Consider the following 27,028-nt stretch of genomic DNA (forward strand, 5'->3'; position numbering starts at 1 on the left):
ACGCCTCGCAGGCGTAGATTAGGCTTCTAGGCTTTTTAGGTAGGCTAGGATTATGCTAAGCATACACTAGTTAAGTTATATGTAAGTAAAGCCTGAGCAAAGTCTAAGTACGTTAAGAAAGTCTCGCAGCTTACCGCAGAACCTAAGCTCCATGTCTCATAACCTAACCTAAACACTACACAATAATAATACAACACTAATTTCTTACACTTCATAATCTATTTCTTGCACTTCCCGCCAAATTTAAATCTTCAGCGTCTGAATGTGTCGCGTAACAATGCAGTTTTTAATAATTTTTCCGAGACATATAACAAACTGTGGGATTGAGTTACTTGTCCATGATTCCGGTCGATACGATACTGACTACTGGATACATTCAAACACTAAGCCGGTACTTCTTTGCTAGTGAAAGAAAGTATGGGCAGCGTTGCTCACTTATAGCCTAAACACATGATCGGATTTGGTACGACCGAACCATCGGACAGATTAGTCCGGTGTCGTACTCGGTATGGTCCGGACGAATAATAAAAATAAAACTACCAACAGGTGGCCTGTACCCTCGTATGTTTATCCCGTAATAAAGGATCAATAGGATATTTGGTTCTGTTTCGTTAACGTTGAAGTAAAATTTTACTGAAACTTTCATCTGAATCTTCTCAATTAATAAAATTTTAATTAAAATGAATATTTATTCATGTGACGTACAAATAAATTATCGAATATCACCTGTACATTCGTTTATGTTATTCAACTTGGTAGCTGAAGTGCAACAAGTTTTGATCACATGCTTGGGTACTTTTGATAACAATATAACAAAGTTGTTCGTCGTACTACATAATTAATTATTATTTTAGATATTCTAATATTGTCTGTATGTTCGTATGTTGCATTCAGCTAAAGCTGAAGTGACGAAGGATAAAATACGCTCGTGTACTTTGTTGTTGTTCGGCACGTTATATTATTGATTAAAAAACTTGAAATCGACTTAAACGGCTTCCTTGAAAAGTGACTCCATTCGAATTTCAGCATTTCCCGCCCGCTTCGCTGAGCAAATTTTAAAATGAAATAAATTAATGAAGAAACGTTGGAATTCGAAAATTAAGTAGCCATCAACCTTGTAGGATACATTTCGCATCGAATGGTGGTAGTTTCATGTCGATACGAGAGCCTCAAACAATGACCATTTTCAATATATAGAAAAATAGGGGTTGATCGTAGAGTGTCGAAAATTTAGGGTTGTATGTATTTTTTAATGTTGTATCATAAAAAAATAAAAACCAAAAATTACGTCCAAAAAAATAAAAAATATATTAGGGGTGTACCCTTAACATTTAGGGGTATGAAAAATAGATAGTAGTCGATTCTCAGACCTACTGAATATGTATATAACATTTGGTAAAAATCAGTAAAGCCGTTTCGGAGGAGTAAGGTAACTAACATTAACACAACGAGAATTTTACATATGAGATTGATTATTGAAACACATACCACCAGTGTTTCTTTAGTGTCTTTGAAAGCATTTTTAATTGATGTGTAAATTTTCGGGCTATGTATAATGATGGGAAATTCAGTATATCATAACATTAAAGATTTGTCTTATAAAGTGAATGTTATCCCTTGAAGCTGGCGTTTTCCGAGCACCTCTTATTTTGTGTATTATCTTTCTCCACAAATCAAACCGGATGTCTCACGGAGGGGAAAGCATAATTGAGATACCGGCGAGGCATTGTTCCTTGAAAATATATCATAAAGAGGAACTCTCAATGCTATTTATAATGTGTTCATGTTTAATTATGTAAATAATGAAGTTATATTGGGCGCGTTTACTTGAGTACTTATTGTAACGTTAGAGTTAGCTCATTTTGTGAAGGTATGATGAAGTAATCTGCTATTTCCCTACACTTTAATTTATTTAAAGGATATAAAAATAAATATTTAAGTACTTATTTTCTTACAATAAATTTTTTATCTTAACCAGAAAGTCTCAAGTGGTGCTGTCACATGGTTAATGGTTTTTGTATGATAAATAACCCCGTAATGGTACCTGATATTAAGTGACACCCTTCTGCAAAAAAAGTGAATTATAAGAGCTTGGATGTCCTATTAGGATGATGTACAAACACCCTTTTTAAAGGTACCCATATAGAGATGCCGGTTTTTTTAAATTGGTTCATAAATTACAGACAAATAGCTTAACATAAATAATTTGAAATTTGAAATTCTAGTATAATTATATTGTTTTTCTTGAAGTAATACCAATTTATGAAATTAAAATGACCCGCCCTCTCGTCGCTACTATTACCATAACAGAATATAACCTATATATGTATCACCTATAGTTTATCATTATAGTTTATATTTTAGTTATCGTAGCGCATGCCCAATAACGATAAATTTTTTGGGCAAATTTTTATAACTTGGTCTTTTAATTTTTTTTGAATTGTTAAAACATACATATATATATATATATTCTGAATAGTACAGTTTTAATTTAGATGAATTTAGTAAATTAAAATGATTTGATGTAAGACTAACTGAATATATCAAACATTGTTTTAATTTTATTATAAGTTCTCATAGGCTTGAAATCTCACCCTACTTATTAGGCGGAGTGTATCTCCCGATATATAGGTTCTATTGCAAAAAGTAATGTGACTGACTCACTTCCTGAGCAAGTGCACTTCACACTCAATATATCTATAAGTAATATAAGACATGAATATCCACAGAATTTCTCTTCTCCGGAGTATAACATCATTTTCAATGAATGTTTTCACACTCTTAAAACCAAAGTATTTTTAGCCAATTATATACAAGAAAGTGTTAATTTTACTTACATTAATGTTTTTGAGATTTTTTTAAGGTGAATTTTGAAAGAAAAATACATTTACGTATTGAAGACCCCGAAACGGGGCCCATGTGTCGGGCTCGGGTGTAAACACCCCCTACCGACTAAAAACCTTCTCTGTGCCCTAAAGCCCTAAAGGCTCTAGTAGTAAAAGTGTAGCTTACAGGCGCGGGGCGTCCTGGAAGGATGCTTGAACCTCGGACCAGCTGTTTACTTGGCTAGATGGAGACAAGATCACTAACGATCTATACTGTTGGTTATATGGACTCTACGTTTGAGTAACAACCATTAACCCTTCACCGGAGACATTGGTTGCGGATACTGATTTACACTGCAATATGGAATCAAAAATATTTTTAATTGGTACTGGGCTTCTCAGTTATCTACAAATTATTATTGTCTTAGTTAGGTTTAATTGAAGTTTTAAAATACTAAGGCGCTACTCTGATTAGTCGATGTTGTTAAAAACACATTGAAACATGTTAAGTTTGGCGATATCGTAGTATTAATAGAGAAATATATCATTAGCAAGTTAGTAAGGGAGGTTCAGGTGATATTCATATATTATATTAAAAGCTTTTGGCAGGGGTAGATCATTCATCACGGGATAGAGACCCGCTAGTTTATCGAAGGGATGGAGACAATCCCGAAACTAATAAAATATATTAATGGTAAATCGGAGCGCCATTGTGAATCTGAGAAAATATTTCAAAGCTTTTATACTGAGTTAAACTCCATTCGCGGTGCTATCAGTATTATAAGTAAGATTTTATTTATATCGTATGTATAATTTTAGAAGCTATATAGTTTTTGGTAATTTTTAAATCATACAATTACCTTAAGATTATATTCAAATACAACAATGTGATATTTATGTAATATTTACATAACAATTCGCTTAACTGTACGAAACATGATAAGGTAAGATCTCGTACCTCGGTCATATACTGCGCAACGATAGGTACCGCCTGCTGCAAACTGTATTGACGGGACTACGCAACAACAGTCGTGAGGCGTCTTATAAGGAGACTCGAACCTCTCTCGCAATTTTTTTTATTTATTTATTTTTAAAAAAGGGTTGTGTGGTTTTATGAAACCACGGTTAAAGTGAAAAATTTTTTCACATTATAGATATTTAACTAAAAATTATTGGAATAATATTCCATTAAGGATATAAAGATCGCTTTAACAATCTTAAATTTATAGTTGGAAAATTGGAACGATAATGGGAAATAATAAAAGTAGACTAAGTCTCCAACTAAATGAGTAATAGTCTATACACTACACGGTCAGCTGCTGCGAACTATAGGCGCCGCCCGACCGTCACGCGACATGCAACACACAGACGAAAAAGTTTGAGACGATGTAAAAAAAGTTTCACTTTAAAAAAGCTTCATCAACGAGCATAGAAATATTATAAATTATTATGTATCAATGTAGATATGATTATAGGCAAATACAAATTACTTTACAGCTTTATGTCTATTTCATTCGAGGGTTTTCAAACAAAAAAGACAAATCTGTGGCTTTAAGCTATGGAAGCCCGATTTTGTTTTAGCACCCTTTTATATACAAAGGCTTGAACTTTACAATTCTAACGATTCGTCTTGGAGGAATAAAGCTAATAGAAGCCAGCAGTCCTGGACAATCAAGTAGGCATCTTGAATAAACGTGTAACTTATTTTAAAGAAAAATATTCAATATTTCAAGATAGGATTGTTTACCAAATAAATTGTTATCGTAGATCTTAACTTGATCACATCTATTTTATAAAAAAATGCTTATCGCTGAGAATACGACATTTTTAAAACATTTTAAACTATATACCCATAGTGATGTAGGATGTTCAGGCAATAAAAATGTTTGAAACACAAAATTATTAAATCATAAACAACAATAAATTATCACATTATAACTCTTTTCTTTAAATAGCTAAATCTAATAATAATAGGATTTTCGTAAAAACAGATTTAATAACAGATAGATACAAAGAAAATTGTTTTTTTTTTTTAAATTTTACATTACAATATTTAAAAATAATCTTTTTATGTAAAAAACATATTTTTATATTTTGATAGAAAATTAATAAAATATATCTTCTATTCCCTTATACATAGATACCTAGGTCTTCAGTGTAGTTTGCTTATGATTGTTCTGAAACAAACAAGGAAAAATTATATCACATCTTAAATAATTTATACGTCTAGATAGAGTCTCTTGCTGTTAGACAACCGATATAAACAGGCCAGGAATATTAGTTTAGTGTGCGTGACAAGCTACGTCTTACACTCGCTATTTGTATGACAGTTTGTGTTAGTGTGCGTGAATTGCTCAAATCGGAGGTTAGTTCCAAACTTCATTTTTTCGTCGTTCTAAGTATTATATTATTACATTTTATTGGCTGGCGAGCAACGGCTTCTCCACTTTTATTTAACCAAACGTACGACTACGATCACTTAAGCTGATTGTAGTCGTATCACATTAAACTACATCTTAGGTCGTTTTGCCCTGCGTCAGACAGAACTGCCCACATTGTACTGTCACTGATGTGAAAATAAAGTATCACTCAACAGAAAGTTAATCGTCTGCTTGTTCAATTACTTATCCAAATAAAAAAATAGACACGCTTGTGCAGAGAAAATAAAATGTAGATTCCAGTAATAGATTGTCAAGAATCTCAAATCTTAATAATTTTTTTTCTTATTCTACAAAATGATAGGCACATCGTATAATATAATAGAATTTATGTTTTATATACCTGTAGGGAATAAAGCTTGCAATATTCAGGACAATACCATTCTCCTGCAGGGGGCGTAACAATACCCACACACTTAAAGTGATACCATTGAAGGTTACAGTCGGGTGAGTCGCAGCCAATCATAAGAGAATCATATTCCTCCTTGCCACAGAAGCAGTAAATAGGTCCGGTATAGTTGTTTAACAGAGATTCATCTATAGGTAACACATTACACACGTGTGCGGTGTACTGCCAACGTTTCAAACAACATTGGTTGCACCAAAGGCTTTCAGTGCCGTGACGCCAGTATAAATGTTCAAGCAACTGCTTGTAGTCATAATAAAACATATCACATCGACCACATGTGTATAATAAACTCTCATTCACTGCATTTTCCAATTTACTCATTCTTATTTTATTTTAAGTTCAATTCGTGTATTACTACTGCTTTTATAAGAACATTGTGAACCAATTAAATATGTCATTCCAAATGTAGCCATAACTAATTGGCTAATTTATAAGTAGTCATTCTGGAAAAATAATTAAAAATAACATTAATGAGGGTAATTAGTATCATAAGTAGTTAACACAATGTAACCTTTTTGTTTGTTTTTACAATTTTAGTAATATATAAAAAAATTGCATTAATGGTTTTAAAAACAGCAATAACAACTTAAATACATAATCATTTATAGATATGTTATTGAAATACTAATGAAGTTTTTTTTTAAATAACGAAACACTAGATATTAAACACTAACCCCCTTATTCATAATAGTCTGCTAACTTAAAGCATTGCTAATTCTCACTCTGTCTTCTTCTATTGACCTAAGTCAGAATGAGAAAAAACACTCCTAAGCGGCTGTTTAAAGTTAGCGGACCATTATGAATAAGGGGGTAATTAGTTATAGTTATAAGTAATATTGTTATTGATGCGACGAAATATTTATTATTCTTGATGATGTGTTCAGTGATTTTTTGTATTTCATTACACGTATTTTTCGTATCATATACGTACACATACATTTCGAATTTTAACATAATTCAGTTTACTCACATTTGAACATTTTAGTCTAATCATTTTATTGATAGTAATATTTTGCTTTCATTTGTATGTAAGTTAATACTTATTATATAAATATGTGTAAGTAAAGTTAATTGAATAATAAATAAAATTAATGCAATAAGTCACAAAAGTTTTTATTATTCGTCAACGTCAAAAACTACCACCCATCCGAAATAGTTTATATGATGCCTCAGACCTGAGAATTACAGACATTATATTAAGTAGTATCATACAATAAAATTTATAATTGAATAGCCTGAGGGCGTTCGTTCCATTCCCAATCTGTATTATTAAGAAAGCCATTTATGTTATAGTAACCTTTACCACAGAAACGTTTGTTTAATAATCCATTTAGCTTAGTTAGGTATAGGGTTAGTTAAAATATATTATTGTTTGGCATCCATAGCACCGGCTATGACAAGCATAATTTCATTAAATAAATTTATCAATTCTACATGAAACCACTGAACACTTTTTACTTTTTAAAACATTAACGTGTATACGATATCTATAAATCTTTTTTTTATGACAATAAGAGACGAGACGAGCAGAACGTTCAGCTGATTTATAACGAAGTATCGCTCAGAATTCTTGAAAAACCCAATAGCTCTGAGCGGCACTACAATTGCGCTCGTCACCTTGAGACATTATTTAGATGCCCAGTCAATTCACTAGCTAAGACGCCCTTCAGACCGAAACACAATAATGCTAACACATTACTACTTCACTACAGAAATAGGCGCCGTTGTGGTATCCATAATCTAGCCCGCATCCTGTGCAAAGAAGCCTCCCACTGGTTAAATCTAGATTCAAGTTAAGAATGAAAAACAAATCTCGAAAATTAAAATAATTTTCGTTCAGATATTAAACACCTTATCATGGTTTATAGTGTCTTTATCTACAGCTCAAATCTAAATGAAGTAAATTTTGTGATACATTGCAACTATTTTCATTTTTAATTCCCTTATAGGTTTAAGATTGTCGCACAAACATGTCCATCCATATCTAATACATTTCTACCATTTCATGAGATCTTATAATAGAATGCTGGTAGACGTAAAGAATTTCCATGAAAGAAATAGTACTCTTTATTCCAATTCAGTTCGCTTGAGCCATAAGTATTCACGGCGTTCACTTGAAACTTATTTATAATCCGTCGAAGAGCTAGTTAGAACAAGTTAAAGTGCAATTTGTTTTCATTTTCTGAATAAATAAGGCACGTTAGAAGGAGTAATGGGTTATTATTTAGTTTGGGTTTTCTTGCTATTCTATAACAGACATCAACGATCGTATGTAACATATTTTAGAATTACAAAAGAGCTTAGGCATCGATGATGATCTAATAATAATTGAGTGGAATGCATGTTTTATTCTCCTAACCCATATGATAACAGCTTCTTTCAAACAAAACTAATATATTGTGTGTGTCTTCATAGATAGGTATTCCCTACGTAAAAATTCCTATAATTCACTGTTCTTTCACTCATAAACATGCTGCCTTGACAGTAAGCCTATAGAGTTGGGATTCAAACTTAGACAATCAAATCAATCACAACCACTTTATGCATGTAGCTTATGGAAATCACATTTATGAATGTCAAAAAATTACAATTCTTGTTAAATTTACCGCCTCTTCGTAAAGGGTTGACCTGAGAAGAAAATCATTCCCACTCTTTTAAATCAACATTTACAAATTCATTGTTTTACAAATCATTTCAATTACAATATATGTAAAGTTATGCGAAAAATAAAGTTATTGAGTACAGTAGTTGTATAATCCACACACACCTTAATTAATAAATATAGTTTGTGAGCATTTTAGTAGCTGTTATAAAAAATATAATAACTTTTAAAAATCTGAAGCATAGTTTCTGGTAAAAGGACCATCCTGCCACCACAAATAGCGCCCTTTCACGAGCATGACACAGTGAAGTGACATTTATAATTACAACAAACTCCTACTAGTTACGAGTAGTTTTATGTAAATAATCAAATAATTTATAAAATAAACTTTCACCCAAAATCCGCAATATATTGTAATAATTGTTTTCAAAAAGTTTTTAACTACCACGCGTAGCCCTTTCCTGTGACTTTATTTTCAATTTCAGTTATAATCTGCGGGTATTATGTAAATCCATTCGAGTATTGATGCATAATATTATATTCAGCGGTTTACCTAAACGAAAATTGCTTAAACATTGGCCTAAATGCTTTTATAATTGGAATATCATTGTTTCGTCTTGCCGTTAATAAATAAATAAGGGAAATAAAATTTATATTCAATGGAAAAGTTTAAAGATAAGTTCTTACAACTTATTTCATTTAAAGTATATCAAAACAATGTATTGAATGACTTAAGGTCATATTTTTCCAGTCGGTTTCAAAAAAGTAGACAACCTTCTTTTGTCAGTGATGTGTCAGTGTCAGCTTGATGTGTTAACAAGCGCTACCAACGTCATAAACTGTCATAAGATATCCCAATTAATAAATACATTCATTTAACTACTATTAATATTTAAATACTATTAAATATAATTATTACTATAATTAGAAATAACTTTAATAGCATATAATATTTAGATCTTTAGTTAACTTGATTCGTGTAAGTTAGTTGGCACTATAGCAGTGCCAACTATCAGTTGGTAATATCATCACGGTAGACGGTCGTGCCCTATATAAGCCAGAGCGCTAAGTTCGAGTGGACATTACATATTATGAATCTAGAATTCAACGGTAACGCTGCCCAAATTGTATTAAATATTATAATTATTATTATTAGTGGATAACTGTAAATACAGATATTTTAATTTTAAGTGCGTTTAAATTACCAACCCCTTCTACATATGTTAACCAATTTCTTTGACAATGGTGAACCGGTGTTAAGGATTCCAGTTTGATGATCACCTCAAATTGAGTGTGTCACATCAGCATCACAGAAATTGGTTTACATTTACCACTGAGTGGTTCTCAGGTATTTTGCTTGTTATTATATATTTTCGTCCTTGATTGTTATAAGTTTGAGGATATTTTGAGTGGGATTTCTGACCATAATTATTTTTCAATTTCATTCTATTATTGGTGTTTAGAGCTATTTGCAGGTTCGCTGAGCCGTAATCGTTGATGGAAGTGACTTTTTTTTATGATACGAGCAGGACGTTTAGCTGATGGTAATCGATACAACCTGCTCATTACAATGCAGTTCCGCTCAGGATTCTCGAAAAACCCAAAAATTCTAAGCAGTACTGCAATTGCGCTCGTCACCTTGAGACATAAGATGTTAAGACTCATTTGCCCAGTAATTTCACAAGCTACGGTGCCCTTCAGATCGAAACACATTAATGCTTACATACTACTGCTCCACACGTTGTGGTACCCATAATCTAGCCGGCATCCTGTGCAAAGGAGCCTCCCACTGGCGACTTGGTCACAACCGCACTTTTCTCAGGTTTTTCATCGTCTCAAAAGTTTTTATTTATAAATTGTATAATTATTCAAGAGTTGATTGCAAGTGACAGATTTTTAAAAGCTTCATCTGTTCCATGTTTTTCATTTGCTGTCTAAGCTACTCATCGAAGATTCTGTTCAAATATATTTTATGTGTACAAACTACAAACTTACCGCGAGTAATACCGAGGGCGCAGCTAGTAAACTTTATTTCAAACTTTCTTAGCCTATAAATAATGTTTGTGATGCCACTCACTATATAATTGAGATACAAAAGGCCACCACTTTGTCTTGGCATGGCTTACAATCTCATCTTAGTAAGAATTATGTCATTTTCTTACTTGTTTCACTGTAGACTGCGTGTTGCTTTTTTAAATGAAAACGTAGATTTAGTATTGTTTATATAAAATAGCCGCGACTTCATATGATTTGGTTAGCGCGCTCCGTTAGAAACTCTTAAATTTCTGGGACATAATTTCCAATCGAAATTTTTATATTTTTTGTTAGGGACATGGTATAATCCCATTCTAGACAACATGTGTGTATAATTTCATGATCGTCAGTTGAGTGGTAGCGTAACAAACATGGCTGCTGGACAAAAGCATTAGCCCAAGTTCTCCACGATGTTTGATCCTTTACCAGATTATTGGTCATAGGAAAATAAAAATTAAAAAAATATAGATCTTACTCAATTATTTATTTATTCAATAAATTTTACCTACAAATTATACACGAATTAAAACACAACCACAACCTGAGAGTTGAACAAAGCATACAAGATTTTATGACGATACGTCACTCGAACGATTAACTCAGTTGGTTAGAGTACCGGCACGGAACGCCGGAGATCAAGGGTTCGAGTCACATCGTTCATAAAATTTGGTTTTTCAAATTTTACTTATGTACATTATCTTAAATTGGTTAACTAACTTACAGGCTAAATTTTTACAGGCCCCTATTAAAATTTACATGCAGATTTTATTTTATTACAATTTAAGCATAAATTGCTTTCTTTAATGTAATGGTAATATTATTATACGACATACCTGATTGGTGTATTCGTTTATTGGAGGGTAGTTAACAAAAATAAAACTAGCTAACTGCTAGTCATTTCGTATGGCTTGCATACCGAATAAAATTATAGGTATTCCCTCAATTACTTATATGGTTACATGTTACGCCTATTGTCTTCCATTTGGTTCTGGTGCGTGCGAGTGGGACAGTCATATGTCAATTTAGCAGGTGTAAATGAGAAAAATAATCCGCCATTTTGTTGCTATTGAAATTGGTTTTAGCCTGCTAATGCAATTCATCAGTTATAAATGTGATTACTTTGTGCTTGGTGTTCTTACTCGACTTGGCTCTGATTTCTGGACTGTTTGATTCAATACGTTATTTAACTGTGCTTGCATACCGGACTCTGGTTTGTTCTTCTGACTTGGAACTGTTGAAGATGACATCCCTCACGAACAAGGAATATGCTGATATTTTGAATACTGTAACTGTGTATACGCACGAGCTCGTAATTAAAACATATCACGTAATCCTGGCCACCGAGTACCGGAAGTTAGTGTCTTTAAAGGAGTTTACTGATGACTTAGAGAAACTGGCTCTGTTTCTAGGTGACTATCAGACTTGGGTAGACCACATATCATTGATGACGATGAACAACAAGACGATGAAATAGCTCAACGTTTTATAATGGATCTATGGACGTCAACCAATATCGTCGCCCGAGTGAATGCCTATGTTGAACACTACCGGATTAAACCCGAATTATTATAAGTAATCAAATTGATCAAGCTGGTATAACAATTTACCACAACGCTCATTATTGGGCTCAAAAAAAATTCGACAGTCCCAATAAAAAACGGCTACAAGAATCACAAGACGATTTAGTGTAAATGTATGGATGGGAATAATATTGAAACATTTGATTGGGCCCTTGTTTTTCCCTAGAAATTCAAATTGAAAACACTATGAAAACTTTTCCAGAGAGTTCCACTTAACCTCATTGATATATGGTATCAAAATGACGGGTGCCCTGCACAATACAGAAGAAGGGTCAAGGAGTGGTTCAATAATAGTTTCCCTAACAAGTGGATCAACCACACGTTAACCCATACCGTGGCCAGCAAGAAGTCCAGATGTTACCCTCGTGGGTTTTATGTATGGGGGTAGACTACTACTAAATTTTGCTATGCAACAATGAACTTAAGCGTATCGCAATTGGATTACAGACAGCTGTTAGAATTTCTGCCACAGATCGCACCCTGCCTGTGGTAAGGGAGTTCCATTGATCATCATATTTGACTACGAAAATTCAAGTAATTTTCGTAGTCAATATGATGACAAACCATAACGACGTTGCCGTACGTGACTCAAATATCCGGATAGCATAAAAAGATTCGGCTGAGTATCGTTAATTTGCTCCTAAGAATTGAAGAGTTCCGTTACTTTGTCATGGATCCCATAATCAGAACCAAATCAAACTCTAACTTAACTACGGGACAAAAAACGGGACACACCAGATTTCAAATAAATAATAAACAAAGAAAGAATTATCAAAATCCGTTTACCCAATCGAATGTTCTGAGAACAAACATAAAAAATACCGACGAATTGAGAACCGCCTCCTTTTTTGAAGTCGGTTCAAAACTAAAAGAAAAGGCAATTCTTTAAATATTTCCGTCGGCAGAAAACAAACTTTTTTACTAACCATAATATGGAATTCACTTATTAAAATTGAATATAATCGTAAATTATGGAAGTAAGTAATTATGTATCTATTATAAGTTCAAATCAAATTGTTAAAAACGAAGCTTACGGTTTAGCAATATATTTGTATATTTTAATTTCTTCTGGCAGCTGGCCATTGCTGACGACACCCCAAATGTTTTCCTGTTACCCTAATGTGCCTACTTAACGAACCAAACTTTCTTATCAAACAAACAACTTCTGAATTCACAAATAACATTTGCTGTTAAGTTACATTTTAACTTTCATTGGTAATATATTTCTCAAAACATTTAAGCCATTTCTAGCATGAAATTTGAGTACTGCTTGTTGATTCTGATATAATATTATTATTATATCAAAGAGTGGTTGTTAGATTTGGTATAAAGAAATATATACTTTGAAATAAATATATGGCAATTACGAGACCACTCAATGACATTCATTCATTATTAAGTAATATAGTATTGCATTAAATAAATAAACATAAATGGACAATTTAAGCGTAACGCAAGAAAAAGGTGATTTTTCTTGTTAGAATTGTTAACAAAGAAGAATGAATCAAAAGAATTGGCTACAAAGATAAATAAATCAGTTAAAAAGATAAAAAAGACAGTTTTAGAATGTTTCTTTTTCGAATTTTATTTGTTATTTATGAAATTAAAAGCATAGAAGGCATTTATTTTCTCAAAATTAATTCCTATAGCATTCTTTTTGATGTCATTTCAAATATATACTACTACCGCTTCGAAAACAAATGGCGCTCTGTGAGAAAAGAAGTGGCGCTAGAAACTCTCCCAGCATTCTTTTTTTTGCGCTCTTCTTAATTAAATATACAATATTGTACTGTCATTATTATTGCTATAAAATAATCATAATCTAGTCTCAGGCTGTCAGGATCATTTCAATATTTAGCTGTGGAGTAGTGGGATATACGACAGAGCCAGCTTTTAATAAAACATTTAAATTTATTTATAGATGCCTGAAGAGTGGCTTAGACTTTATTATAAAAGTGTATACATTTACCCTTAAAGCTGTTATTATTAATAATTAAACAAGAATATTGAACCAAAAAGATGGATATAATAACGTTCAAATGTAACAGGAACTGTAAGACTGGACTGTGGAAATCTTAATTTAGGATGAGTCTGAGCTAAAATTAAAATAACGTAAGTCTTCAACTGTAAAATAGGAAAAGTTGATAATGATCTCAACAAAATAACTTTGAGAATTAACATTAACATTTAAATTATCTCTATGCACAAATGTCTGTGATTAAAACAGATATTATTTTGCAAGGCATATAATTTTCACGTTATTTCAAATATTTGGGAAAATTCCTTCTATCTACAACACAGCTATAAATCTCATCGTTGAGTTTACATTTATAATCCTACAGTACAAGACAGAGTTTATTGTTAACATTAACAAAAGGAGATTGTCTGTTCTAACTTGTTGGATGTATTTTCCAGTTGATAAAGTATCTGTTTTACTAGCAGACAAATCCACAATCCAGCGACTCGCTCGCCTTCTAGTGCTCGGTTACTTCCTTAATTTACTGCCGCCTATAGACAGGAGTTAGTACGGTGTCACAACGCCCTCTTATACCACGATTCATGATTGCTGTGTATTTCTTTCTATTTGTACGAAAATAATCTTAAATTTCTAAAAACAGTTCTGAAATGTAAAATTATGTTTCATTCACTACGAAATTTTCGTAAAAGTTTAATAATGTTATGTAAATATAACTTTCACTTTCACAAATTAGGATATTATCATCCCCACCATTTGGATGTGTGGCGGTCCCCCACAGTACGGTTTTTTAGGAGCTTTCTTCAATGTACTACAAAGCTTCATTGTGCGGTGTTTCTGGGTCGATATAACATTACCTTACCGTTACCGTACCTTTAAAAAAGCACGTACACCTTCCTTAAAGGCCGGTATCGCTCCTGTGATTCCTCTGGTGTTGCAAGCGAATGTGGGTGACCCATACGCTTGTTTGATCTTCTTTTTCCATATAAAAAAATCCAATGTCTTATATATTATTTCATTGCAAAAAAAATAAGTGATACTCATTCCAGGGGCTTCTACAGCTGCCGATCATCGATAAAAATTAATTTAAACTGGACAGTGCGTCAGAAATTAATGCAGATACGTGGAGTAAATAAAATGTTTCCATTAAAACAATGGTTTTCCATTTTACAATTGGAAATCGCAATCACTCAAATGAATGCATATTTACAGCTTTTTTCTATTTCGGATTGGATCTTGTTTTGTGGATTATTAATAATTAATTGCACCTCTCGGTTTCACCATTTTGTAACAATTTAAATAATAAAATACATATTCAGGCTAACTGCCTAGATTCAATAAAAAATATTATGCACATCATAATATACAAAAAGAATCATTAAAGTCTTACAGCTAGATTTTGAAATAAGCAGAAAAAAGCATTAAAAAAAACAGCAGTCATAATATGCAAACAGGTTTATATTACTTAACATAATTATTATAGCACGCTGAAATTTTTTTGGGGAAGCAGCCCATCAAAACGATTTTTTTAAAAGAAATATACTGTTGCTTGGTGAAATTTACTATTCATTTTCAATTTCAATACTTCATTCAATACTTGGGAAATCAAGACGGTATTCTGAAAGCTGTCAATGGAATAAATATAATTAATTAGAATAAGTGATAAATATTTATTTGTATATTAAATAATCATATAAATTGTCAAAAAAATAATAAAATATTGAATAATTTTTAATAGGTGCGATTCAGCATAGCCGCAAATTCATAAAAAACGAATAAAATTTAGAAAAAAGCAATTTCTTACAGTTTTACAATATGTCTCCAACAGATACAAATAAAAGTCTATGGCGCCTATTTCTGCCGTGAAGCAGTAATGTGTAAACATTATTGTGTTTCGGTCTGGCGCTGTAGCTAGTGAAATTACTGGATAAATGAGACATAACATCTTATATCTCAAAGAGACTAGCGCAATTGTAGTGTCACTCAGAATTTTTTGGTACTTTCACGAATCCTGAGCGGGCATTGTAATGTGCAGGGCGTATCAATTACTATCAGCTGAACGTCCTGCTCGTCTTGTCCCTAATAGTCTTGTCATAAAAAAGTCTCTACTTACAACAACTTAGCAAAAAGCTTTGAGTCATAAATAGAGTTCTAATCTTCTTCGACTGTACATCCTGAAGTATTCAAACGTTCGCTTCAAACTTCAATTTATTAAGTCTAGTCCAGCTAATCAGAATACGTCGAAACTCAAATTGTTTTCGTTGTTTGAATCTGCTCTGAATACATATATTAGAACTTACCTTGCCGTTTGAAGTTTTCTAAGCTTGAACAATTGAACTGAATCATCCTTTCTTACTATCATATTTTATGTATTTAAGTCTGTTAGAGAAAACTTTGTGTTTTTACATGTTTTTCATTAGCTTCACCTGTATGTATGTTTGTTTGTAGCCGACTCATTTGGGCGCGATTTTGACCCACTACGGCCAGATTTCGTTCAAACTTCGTAGATTTATAGAGGACCGATGACAATACATTAATTTGATAAAATTATTCCATTTTCAATTTGCAAAATGACATTTTCTTAATTTATATAATTATGAACTATTTTTAGATCGGTTTTCAGCTGTAAAGATTGTGTTTTTTTATTTTTTTATTTTTTTTTATCTACTATTTATTTTGTGTAAAATAAAAGAGTTTGTTAATTTTTTTTTGAAAAATCAAATGATGAATATTATATAAACATCAATGCCCTCGAAAGAGTCAATTTAAATTTTTTTCTTACTTACTTGACACTTATCGTTCTATTTTAATAATTCACACTATATCTTTATAGTTTATAGCCTATTCTGAATTATAATCTATATTATTGTAAAGCTCCATCAAAATCTGTTAAGTAGTTTTTGCGAGAAAGAATAACAAACTTACATCCATACATCATGACAAACTTGCTCGTTTATAAAATTAATAGGATAATATGAAATATGAGTTGGCAAAAAATATATAACTTAGAGTGAAAAGAACTTTATAATACTATTATTCAATGTTATAACAAAATTTATCAAGAGATGAGCACATCACACAGTTCTGCCAACAAAATAAATTCTTGATAAAAAATCGCTGAATCCTGAAATGATGATTTTTGCATGAGAAGACCTAAAAATAACACTGACTAGGTTTAAATGATATTTTTCAAAAACATTTCATAAGCAATCTGCTTGCCGGTGAATGTATTTTTGTTGATGCTCAGATTGTTAAATATCCGTGTTGATTAAAAATAATATATTCAAATATGACCCTTGCTTGTTGGTTTTATGCAAAAAAGGTACCGTTTGAGCTAGAGAGGTAAAAATATTCTCTAACATTTACTTATGGAATTTATTTTTAGAGGAATACGAGTCACTATGTAGTTGGATTATAATTATAGTGACCCATCATCTAGCCGGCATCCTGTGCAAAGGAGCCTCCCACTGGATCGTGGAATATCACGTTATGTGATCGCATAATATCATAAAGTAATGTGATTCCAATCACATCGATCTGCTCTCGTCATCTCAACACTTTAGAATGTTTCATGTGACTGTTACAACAACGGTACCCAACCCCCACTAACTGGCGGTGCAAGTACATCAGTGTTTTGTGGCAGAACTCACTTGTTCTACTACGATGAAACTAAGTGTTAGTTGCACAACGATTACAAAATATTTTACATAAAATACTAGCTTTTACTCGAAATTTTATCCGCGTTAACTGTGTATGGAACTTTTTTTTTTTTTTTGGAATAGGATGACAAACGAGCGTACGGGTCACCTGGTGTTAAGTGATCACCGCCGCCCTAACTCTCCTGCAACACCAGAGGAATCACAAGAGCGTTGCCGGCCTTTAAGGAAGGTGTACGCGCTTTTCTTGAAGGTACCCATGTCGTATCGTCCCGGAAACACCGCACAAGGAAGCTCATTCCACAGCTTCGTGGTACGAGGAAGAAAGCTCCTTGAAAACCGCACTGTGGAGGACCGCCACACATCCAGATGGTAGGGATGATATCGTAACTTGTGGCGTGTCGTGCGAAGGTGAAATTCGGCGGCAGGAATCAGGTTGAACAGCTTTCGGAACACTCCCCGTGATGAATGCGGTAGAAGACACACAATGAAGCGACGTCTCTACGCAACGCCAAGTGATCCAGCTGTTCACAGAGAACTGGGTCCCCGACAATTTGAGCTGCTCTGCGTTGCACGCGGTCAAATGGATCGAGCTGATACTGGGGTGCGCCAGACCAGAGATGACAGCAGCTACCTGCGCTTTGTAGAGCGCTAGAATGTGGGCCGGCTTGAAGTATTGCCGTGCTCTATTTATGACGCCCAGTTTCTTTGAAGCCAGTTTGGCTTTGCCCTCCAGATGGCCATGGAATTGGCAATTGCTCGAGATTTCGAGACCCAGTATTCCGATACTAGGCGAGGCTTTAAGGGAAGTGTTCTCGAAGAGCGGTGATACGGCAAATGGGGTTTTTTTAGTGGTAAACGCGCAAACTTGAGTCTTCTGGGGGTTAAATTGGACAAGGTTCAACTTACCCCATTCCGCGACCTTCTCGAGAGAGGACTCAATAGAAGACACAAGTTTCTCCCGGCACTGGTCGACGTTTTCCCGAGAGAGACCTGCATGGCCCGTGTATACGGCATCACCAGTGCTGTCGTCTGCATAGCAATGCATGTTGGCGGTGTCCAACATATCATTGATATGCAGAAGAAACAGCGTGGGAGATAGCACACAGCCTTGGGGCACTCCAGCGTTCACGGGCTTGGGATTCGAGCAATAACCGTCGATAACGACCTATATGCTGCGCCCAGTGAGGAAGCTGGAGGTCCACTTGCATAAGCTCTCGGGAAGCCCAAATGATGGAAGTTTTGCGAGGAGCGCCTTGTGCCATACACGATCAAAGGCCTTCGCTATATCCAGACCAACTGCCAGGCCTTCCCCCTTGCTTTCAATAGCCGCCGCCCATCTATGTGTTAGGTATATCAGAAGATCGCCAGTCGACCTACCATGGCGAAAGCCGTACTGCCGGTCGTTGATCAACTGGTGACCCTCAAGGTATACCAAGAGCTGGCGGTTAATTATGCTCTCCATGATTTTGGAGAGTAGGGAGGTAATAGCAATAGGCCTGTAGTTTGCCTGATCCGAACTGTCTCCTTTTTTTGGGATCGGATGGACAAGGGCTGACTTCCATGAATCAGGGACTACGCCTTTTGAATAAGAGTGCCGGAATAAACGCGTTAGCACCGGCGTCAACTCAGGGGCACACGTTCTAAGCACTATTGGAGAAATGCCATTGCCAATTGGAACTTCCTCGGGAACTCTTAAAAAAATGTCACGTTGTCTCTAATAATGTGTAACATCAAAACAAATTCTACAATTTTTAATCAAAATCACTTATTGAACGTCAAAAACTACCACCCATTCAAAATAGACTGCCTCAGACCTGAGAAGAACGGGCGCAACAAACTCTACGGGCTTCTTTTTTTTAAAAATGTGGTTATTAAGTAGAATCGTACAATAAATTTATTATTTATTAGCCTGAGGATGGTCGCTTCATTCACAGTCTGTGGTATCATTAAGAAAATCGTTTATGCTATAGTAACCTTTTCCACGCATTTTTTTTAACAATTCTTTTAAATTTCGTAACATAATTTGTTCTGTACATTTTCTGGGATCATATTGTAGAAGCATTCACATCGCCCAATACTCTAAATGAATATTCCAATTTCTAAATTAATGAAACCGAAAACTACAAAAATTTAAAACAAACAGTAAAAAAAAAATTATTTCTCACTCTTATGATTGGCTTCGATTTAGATGTATTTTCACACCCTAATAGAGATACAGACATATCATGAGTTCTTGATTTCGGATTTTTTTACTGGCACTGACATACGAAACGTTAAAACATAAGTAAATAACATGTATGTATATATGATGCATGTACAGTTTAAAGTTGTATATATAATAATCATGAACTCGAAGCCACCCCAATAAACTTCGAAACGATATCCTTACAGTGTTAATGATTATATTACGTGTCGGTTTTAGATTAAGGATTGGTCTCCGCTGCGTTACAACTAGATACCGCACTACCTAAGAACAAAAGCTTTTTTAGTACGGCAACTTACGGTTAGGGTACGGATACTTGTGTGCGTGGCATCTTGCGATACAATGGCATCTTTCATATTTTAAATTAATAAAATACTTACTGATAGTATATGATCCCACTATTGTTCTTAGTTCTTGTAGTATAATAAACGTATAATATGACCAGTAAGTACTCTCTGTTTTCTGCCGCTCGCGGCCATTGAATACCTGCTACTTTTATGATGTCGTCTGCCCAGCGTGCGTTTTTTCTTCCTCTATTCCTTTGTCCACGTTACGAGCGCGAGCCCATGTTGTTATCTTTTTAGTTCAGCAAATATAGTTCAATAGCTGAGAGCGTCAATGACTTTGGTTCGTCTTATATCAGTGTGGCGGATCTAATGGATTTTCTTAATTTTCAAGATAAACATACTCCTTTGGCAGGATGTAATTGTATAGAAGATTAAGTAGAAGTAGTATATAGAAGATAATTAATTATTTGATGATTAATCATCATCAGCAGGAAGCCGTCCACTGTTGGACAAAGGTCGCCGCCAAATGTCTCCACGACGATCGGTCCTGCGCTGCCCTCACCCAACATTAAATCTGAAAGTAATTCAAATATTTTCATTCATAATTACAATATTATTTATTTTTAAATAAAACGACGACAGTTAGTATTGAAAACGAATTGTGTTCTCAAGTTGCAAGTGCAGCTTATCGTTGAAGTGCTGTTTTATTTACTCAAGCAATTAGGAATAAACAATTCTGCTATTTCAATTGAAATATCTCGTTTCACTCAAGTACTCTGGAACTTGTCAATAAAAACTGGTAAGTGCTTTCAGGTACATTATTTATAAAATCAATAAATATGATAAAGAACACTGGCTGAATACTTATTATAACTGCACTGACCTGTATAAATACCACTAGTAGAGGTCAGTGAATAACTGACATAATAGCACGGACTAGTAAAAAAATAAGGACTCCGTGTCACCTTACATAACAGTGTAGCACCAAAACAAGCCGATTAACGTGTGAATACATAGCCCCACGCACACACTTACACTACTACAGGCCGATAGGTGGCCATTATGAGAATTGTCATCGTCTGTGACAGATCAGTTTGCGTCTCAATATAATATTTTAAAAATGCCGTCGTCCGTTGTGAAAAAGTGTAAAAACGATACTATATAAGTATTTGTGGCCATAAATGATTATTTAAGGGAGAAAAAATTGTGTAACTAGTATCCCCCGTAACCACACACACTAGCATAACGGTGCTTAACTTGCTTATATCACGGCGCGGAGTCCTTCTTTTTTTACTCGTCCTTGCATAATAGTTATATATGACAAAAATAGGGCTTTCATTTTAAACTTATTTTGCCGCCAGAAGTAGTATTGATGGAAGTCTACAATAAGAGATATATTTTATGATTTAAGTTTTAAAAGTTTTAATAAATTATGTTTTACTTTTTTTAAACAGTTATTTTAACTTTTCGTAAGATATAAGATGTTAAGTCTCATTTGCCCAGTAATTTTACTAGCTACGGTGCCCTTTATATCGAAACACAACAATGGTTACACATTACTGTTACACGGCAGAAATAGGCGCCGTTGTGGTACCCATAATCTAGCCGGCATATGTTGCAAAGGAGTTTTACACTGGTATATATTTATATCCCTCTCCATAATGGTATTTTGTAGTGTGTATTTTTTTTTGTAATATTTCATGGCTCGTATAGTATTATTTAGATATATTAATGAATTTAATTCAAAACAATATGAAATCTTGTTTTCTTATCACTAATTGGCAAGAACGACTTCACGTTCGTTTTTATGAAGTACCTACACAAAAGTTCACAATACACCCTCTCGTAACAGTGAATATATTTTCGCCATTTTTATTTTATTTTGAACTGGAATGTACAGTGTAAAGTAGTTAAATAGATTTTTTTATTTATTCGGGAAACAAACAGTACAACTTAATACACTTAAAAAACAGAACATGAAATATAAATCAATAACCTGAATTGAAATTGAAACCAGATTGTATTAATCTAAATAAAGTATCCACAGTTAAAAAATACATTTGCGATCAAATTAATTACAATTTAGAAATATAGGTATGTTTCAAAATAAATATTGAATTGAAAATAATATAATAATAATAGGAAACTATTAATGATTTTAGTAATTATTACATACATTTTAACATGCAATTTTATTTCACTGAATAAGTAAACAAACATATGAGCGTTCAGGTCACCTAATATTAAGTGATCACCGCCAACCCTTTTTCTGTTGGTGTCTCCTTCTTATACCGTTTACCTTATATTACTTTGAAATGAACATATTATCATCACTCCCTTGCCATGGCTACACCTCATGAGGTGACCCCACCGCAATCCCTTAAAATCCTCAATTTGTCAAACATAGCTTTATTTTTAGCACTATTTTGAAAAATAAAAACTTAATGATGCTTGATTTTGTATTATTATTAGTAACAAAAAATGATAAAATAAACTCACATCACGTCATTGAATTGATACCTAAAACAGGTACTTTTATTTGAATTTATATTTCTACGTAATTGTAGTTAATTCAAGGCCACGAGTGATTTATTGACACGTTGATTTTCGAGTTAAATTTCTTATGTATAACATCTGTGTCAAGCATCTAGAGCGTTTGGTTGAGTTTCACTTCCTTATTTCGTCAGCTTTCTTAGGGTTTTCATGTGAATACAACCTAACAGTGCAATGTATTCTTTTAAGTCTTCTCGAATTAGAAATTTTACGTCCGTATAATAACATTGTTACGAGCCGGTGCAATAACACTTTGTTGATAATGTTTCAGTTTTGTGGGTCCAATTAAGTTGATTTTTAGTAAAAACTCGTTTTCCTTATATTAAATAAAACTACGTTTAAAAAAACCGACTTCAAATACTGAAAAGTATTAAATAACTAAAAATGTTTAAATTTAACACACCTCTGTTGCAAACGTTTACCTTTAATATTAATAAAATACTATTACTTATATGTGCTACCTATGGATAGGTTTTAAGTCATGAAATAAAATTATCATTATTGTTATTAGGTATTATGTATTTAATTTATTACAGGCATTTAAAACCCATTACAATAAATAAAATAATATAGAATAAGATGTAACAATAAAATAATTATACATGAAGGTACCTAACAAAATATAACCAATTAAAACTAAAATTGCCTCAAAGGGGGGTTCGTAAAGAGTAATGTACTGATAAAACTATTTCCGGTTACTGTCACGATGCACCGAAAGCCAGTATTGGAGTAGGTATATTATTCTCCGGGCGCTCAGAGCACAAAGCAGAGAATTTCGTTTTCGGATTTGTGAATGCGAGTCCAAAAAGCCGCAACTCGTGATCCTTACCACTGCCAAATAATCGGGAACTCTGGCGTCCGCAAACATGCCCGATGCAATGCAATATTTGGGCAGTCTCATCAGAGTGCGGTATGCATTATTATACTTCACTCTGATGCTGCTTTGTGCACTTTTAGTGCTGTTGACCTAAAGCTGACATGTATTGACAATATCTTATAAACAGTGTCAGCTTCGCCCCAGGACTCCACAATCTTATATTAGGAGCCGTGCATCTAGAGCTAGTCTCAGACCTCACTAAAGAGGCCTTTCTAGCAGCCTTCAGTTTCTTTAATTGTCGTCGTGGTAAGCCTCAGCAGGTATTCTCTGACAACGGCACTACATTTGTCAGAGAACACCTAGTTCTTTTGAAACTTCTGAGTAAAGTTAATATTTTTACAATTCAAAACCTTTTTTTTTAAGCTGTTAAACCTAATTTAACAATTACAACTTATGCAACATTCTTATATTAATGAATGACAGTAAATGTGTAAAAAATTTAAATACGCTGGTACAATAATTCTCTCACTTATGAAGTGTACATTCATATTGAACATAAATGCGGTATTTTCTGTTAAAGCAATGAACTGCGTAGTGATAATATCAATCAACATGGATGTTCAATAATACTCGCATATTTAATGCTTGGTGATTCCTGTGACATCGGTATATGCTGCCAGTATGTGATATTTAGTAATTGTACCTCATATTTTGTTAGCACTGGTATTTAACTGGTCTTTTTATCAAACAAGTAACCAGTGGGAGGCTCCTTTGCACAGGAAGCCGGCTAGATTATGGGTACCACAACGGCGCCTATTTCTGCCGTGAAGCAGTAATGTGTAAACATTATTGTGTTTCAGTCTGAAGGGCGCCGTAGCTAGTGAAATTATTGGGCATATAAGACTTGACATCTTATGTCTCAAGGTGACCAGAAGTTTTAGGTTTTTCCATAATCCTGAGCGGCACTGCATTGTAATTGGCAGGGTGTATCTTTTCCCATCAGTTGAACGTACTGCTCATTTCATCCCTTATTTTCATTAAATAGAAAGTATTTGAATAAAACTTAAATATACAGTAAATTATCACCATATAAAAATTTTTAACAAAAAAATAGTCTAGCTAGTTCGATTTCTCTCCCCCGAAACTACCTGTATACTAAATTTCATTAAAATCGTTGGGGCCGTTTCCGAGATTCAGATTATATATATATTTATATTTATATATAATTAATATAAGAATATATAAGAATTACTCTTTTAAAGATATAAAATGAGTAGAGCTGATTATTGTTTTACCCAAATCATTAATTATTTGTCTTAAAATTTCCATCATTAATTCCACAGGTTATCAAGTTTATTACACATAGTTGTGAACGTAAATCGAATAATAAATTAACGGATTCGTGTACCATTTTCTATTGTTTAATTGCGGAGCTAATTCGCTTTATTGCCTCAAGTTCATTAAGATCTCCACTTCTTCTGTCGTTAAATTTTCTCACAACAGTATTTTTGTACACACCGTGTATTTATTTGAGTCGATACAAACGAAGGTTCCCAAGTCGTTAAAAGAAGCAAATATAAATACTCCATGTTTATTTGTGCTCTCAAAGGTAATGCACAATATTTGTAGGCAAGGATGGGTTTTGTCTTTTCCTTGGAAATATTTAAAATTGAAATACAGGTAATGTTCCCCTATAACGCGGTCGAGTGGTTCTGCGTTATAGGAAAACGCTTTTTAGGGTTACTTGTTTATAACGCGATTTTACGACCTGGTAAATCGTAAAAATTATAATACATAACAATAAACCACACATGGTTTTTTTTAATAAAAATAAGGGACGATACGAGCAGGACGTTCAGCAATTGGTATCAATCCGAAACCCAAAAATTCATCATCATCGTGAGTGTAAGACGCAGCTGTCATGCAGAGATTTGTAATAAACCTAGCCTATTGTCATGCGTTGCCTAACAGTAAAAGTTCTCTCTAGATGTATTATTTAACTAAGTCCTGGGATATAGGGAAATTTTATTTGATAGGTACTGATATTTTCTTATTAGAAAAAGTTATGTGACAAGATGTTCTAATGATAGTAATACACCCCGGACACAAGAACGCAGTGTGACTTAGAATTCTTTAATTTATTATATTAGTCCGGTAGTCATCATCAGCCGGGTGAGGTCTACTGCTGGACAAAGGCCTTCCCAAAGATCTCCACGACGATCGGTCCTATGCTGCCCTCATCCAACGTATTCCGGCGAACTTGATCAGATCGTCGGTCCATCTTTGTGCCTACCAATGTGTCTTACGGTACGTCGTCGCCTTTCGAGGACTTTCTGCCCCATCAGCCTGTCTGTCCGTTGAACTATGTGCCCTGCCGTCTGCCACTTCAGTTTCCCAATCATTTGGGGTCGGTGACTCAGGTTCTCCTATGGATCTCCTCATTTCTGAATTGATCTCGCATGGGATACTTCGAGCATAGCCCTCTCTATTGCCCTCCGAGCGACCATTAGCTTTCTCATAAGGCCAATATTTAGCGACCACGACTGCGTACCGTAAGACATCACTGGCAACACACTGGTTGAAAACCTTCGTCTTCAGACACTGTGGTATTTTGAGAGAACAGTTACCAATTACGGGAGTAGGTGTGACATGGACATTTGACAAGATCTTATCATGACTTAGAAGCCTTATATAGCCATAAATATTCAAGCTTTCCCTTAGTTCATATGCTAAGCACTAATTGTATTATAATTTGAATTCGTTTCGAATTCTATGCGTGCTCGGAGTGCCTTAAGGTTCGGACTATTTTAATATTTTAGTTAAGTTGCGAGAAATTAAGTGGTTAAACTACTCGCTACTGCACAGAAATTGTTCGCATTACGGTCCAGTACAGTACTCAAGTGAGGGGTGTTTTGCAAAATGAATGGGCTGTCATGCAACAGGATTAATAAACTGATTAAGCTTGTTGTAATCGCTAGAAGTAATAATATAAGTAAATGTAATCTTTAGAAGAGGTTTTAAATTAACAAACATTGCTATGCAGATGACAGCACTGGTAATGCCGTATACACCGCCCATGCGGGTCTCTCTCTTTCATCGAGTTCTCCCTTGAGAAGGTCGTGGAATAGGGTAAATTGAATCTTGTCCAATTTAACCCCCAGAAGACACAAGTTTGCGCGTTAAGCACTAAAAAAACCCATTTGTCTTATCACCGCTCTTCGAGAACACTTCCCTTAAAGCCTCGCCTAGTATCGGAATATTGAGTCTTGAAATCTCAACCGATTGCCAATTCCGTGGCCATCTGGAGGGCAAAGCCAAATTGGCCTCGAAGAAACTGGGCGTCCTTAATAGAGCACGGTAATACTTCAAGCCGGTCCACATTCTAGCGCTATACAAAGTCCAGCCACACATGGAAAATTGCTGTCATCTCTGGTCTGGCGCACCCCAGTATCAGCTCGATCCATTTGACCGCGTTCAACGCAGAGCAGCTCGAATAGTCGGGGACCCAGTGCTCTGTAAACGGCTGGATCACTTGGCGTTGCGTAAAGACGTCGCTTTATTGTGTGTCTTCTACCGAATTTATCACGGGGAATGTTCCGAAGAGCTGTTTAACCTGATTCCTGCCGCCAAATTCCACCTTCACACG

Source organism: Leptidea sinapis, chromosome 12 (assembly GCF_905404315.1).
Source record: "Leptidea sinapis chromosome 12, ilLepSina1.1, whole genome shotgun sequence".
Classification (NCBI taxonomy): domain Eukaryota; kingdom Metazoa; phylum Arthropoda; class Insecta; order Lepidoptera; family Pieridae; genus Leptidea; species Leptidea sinapis.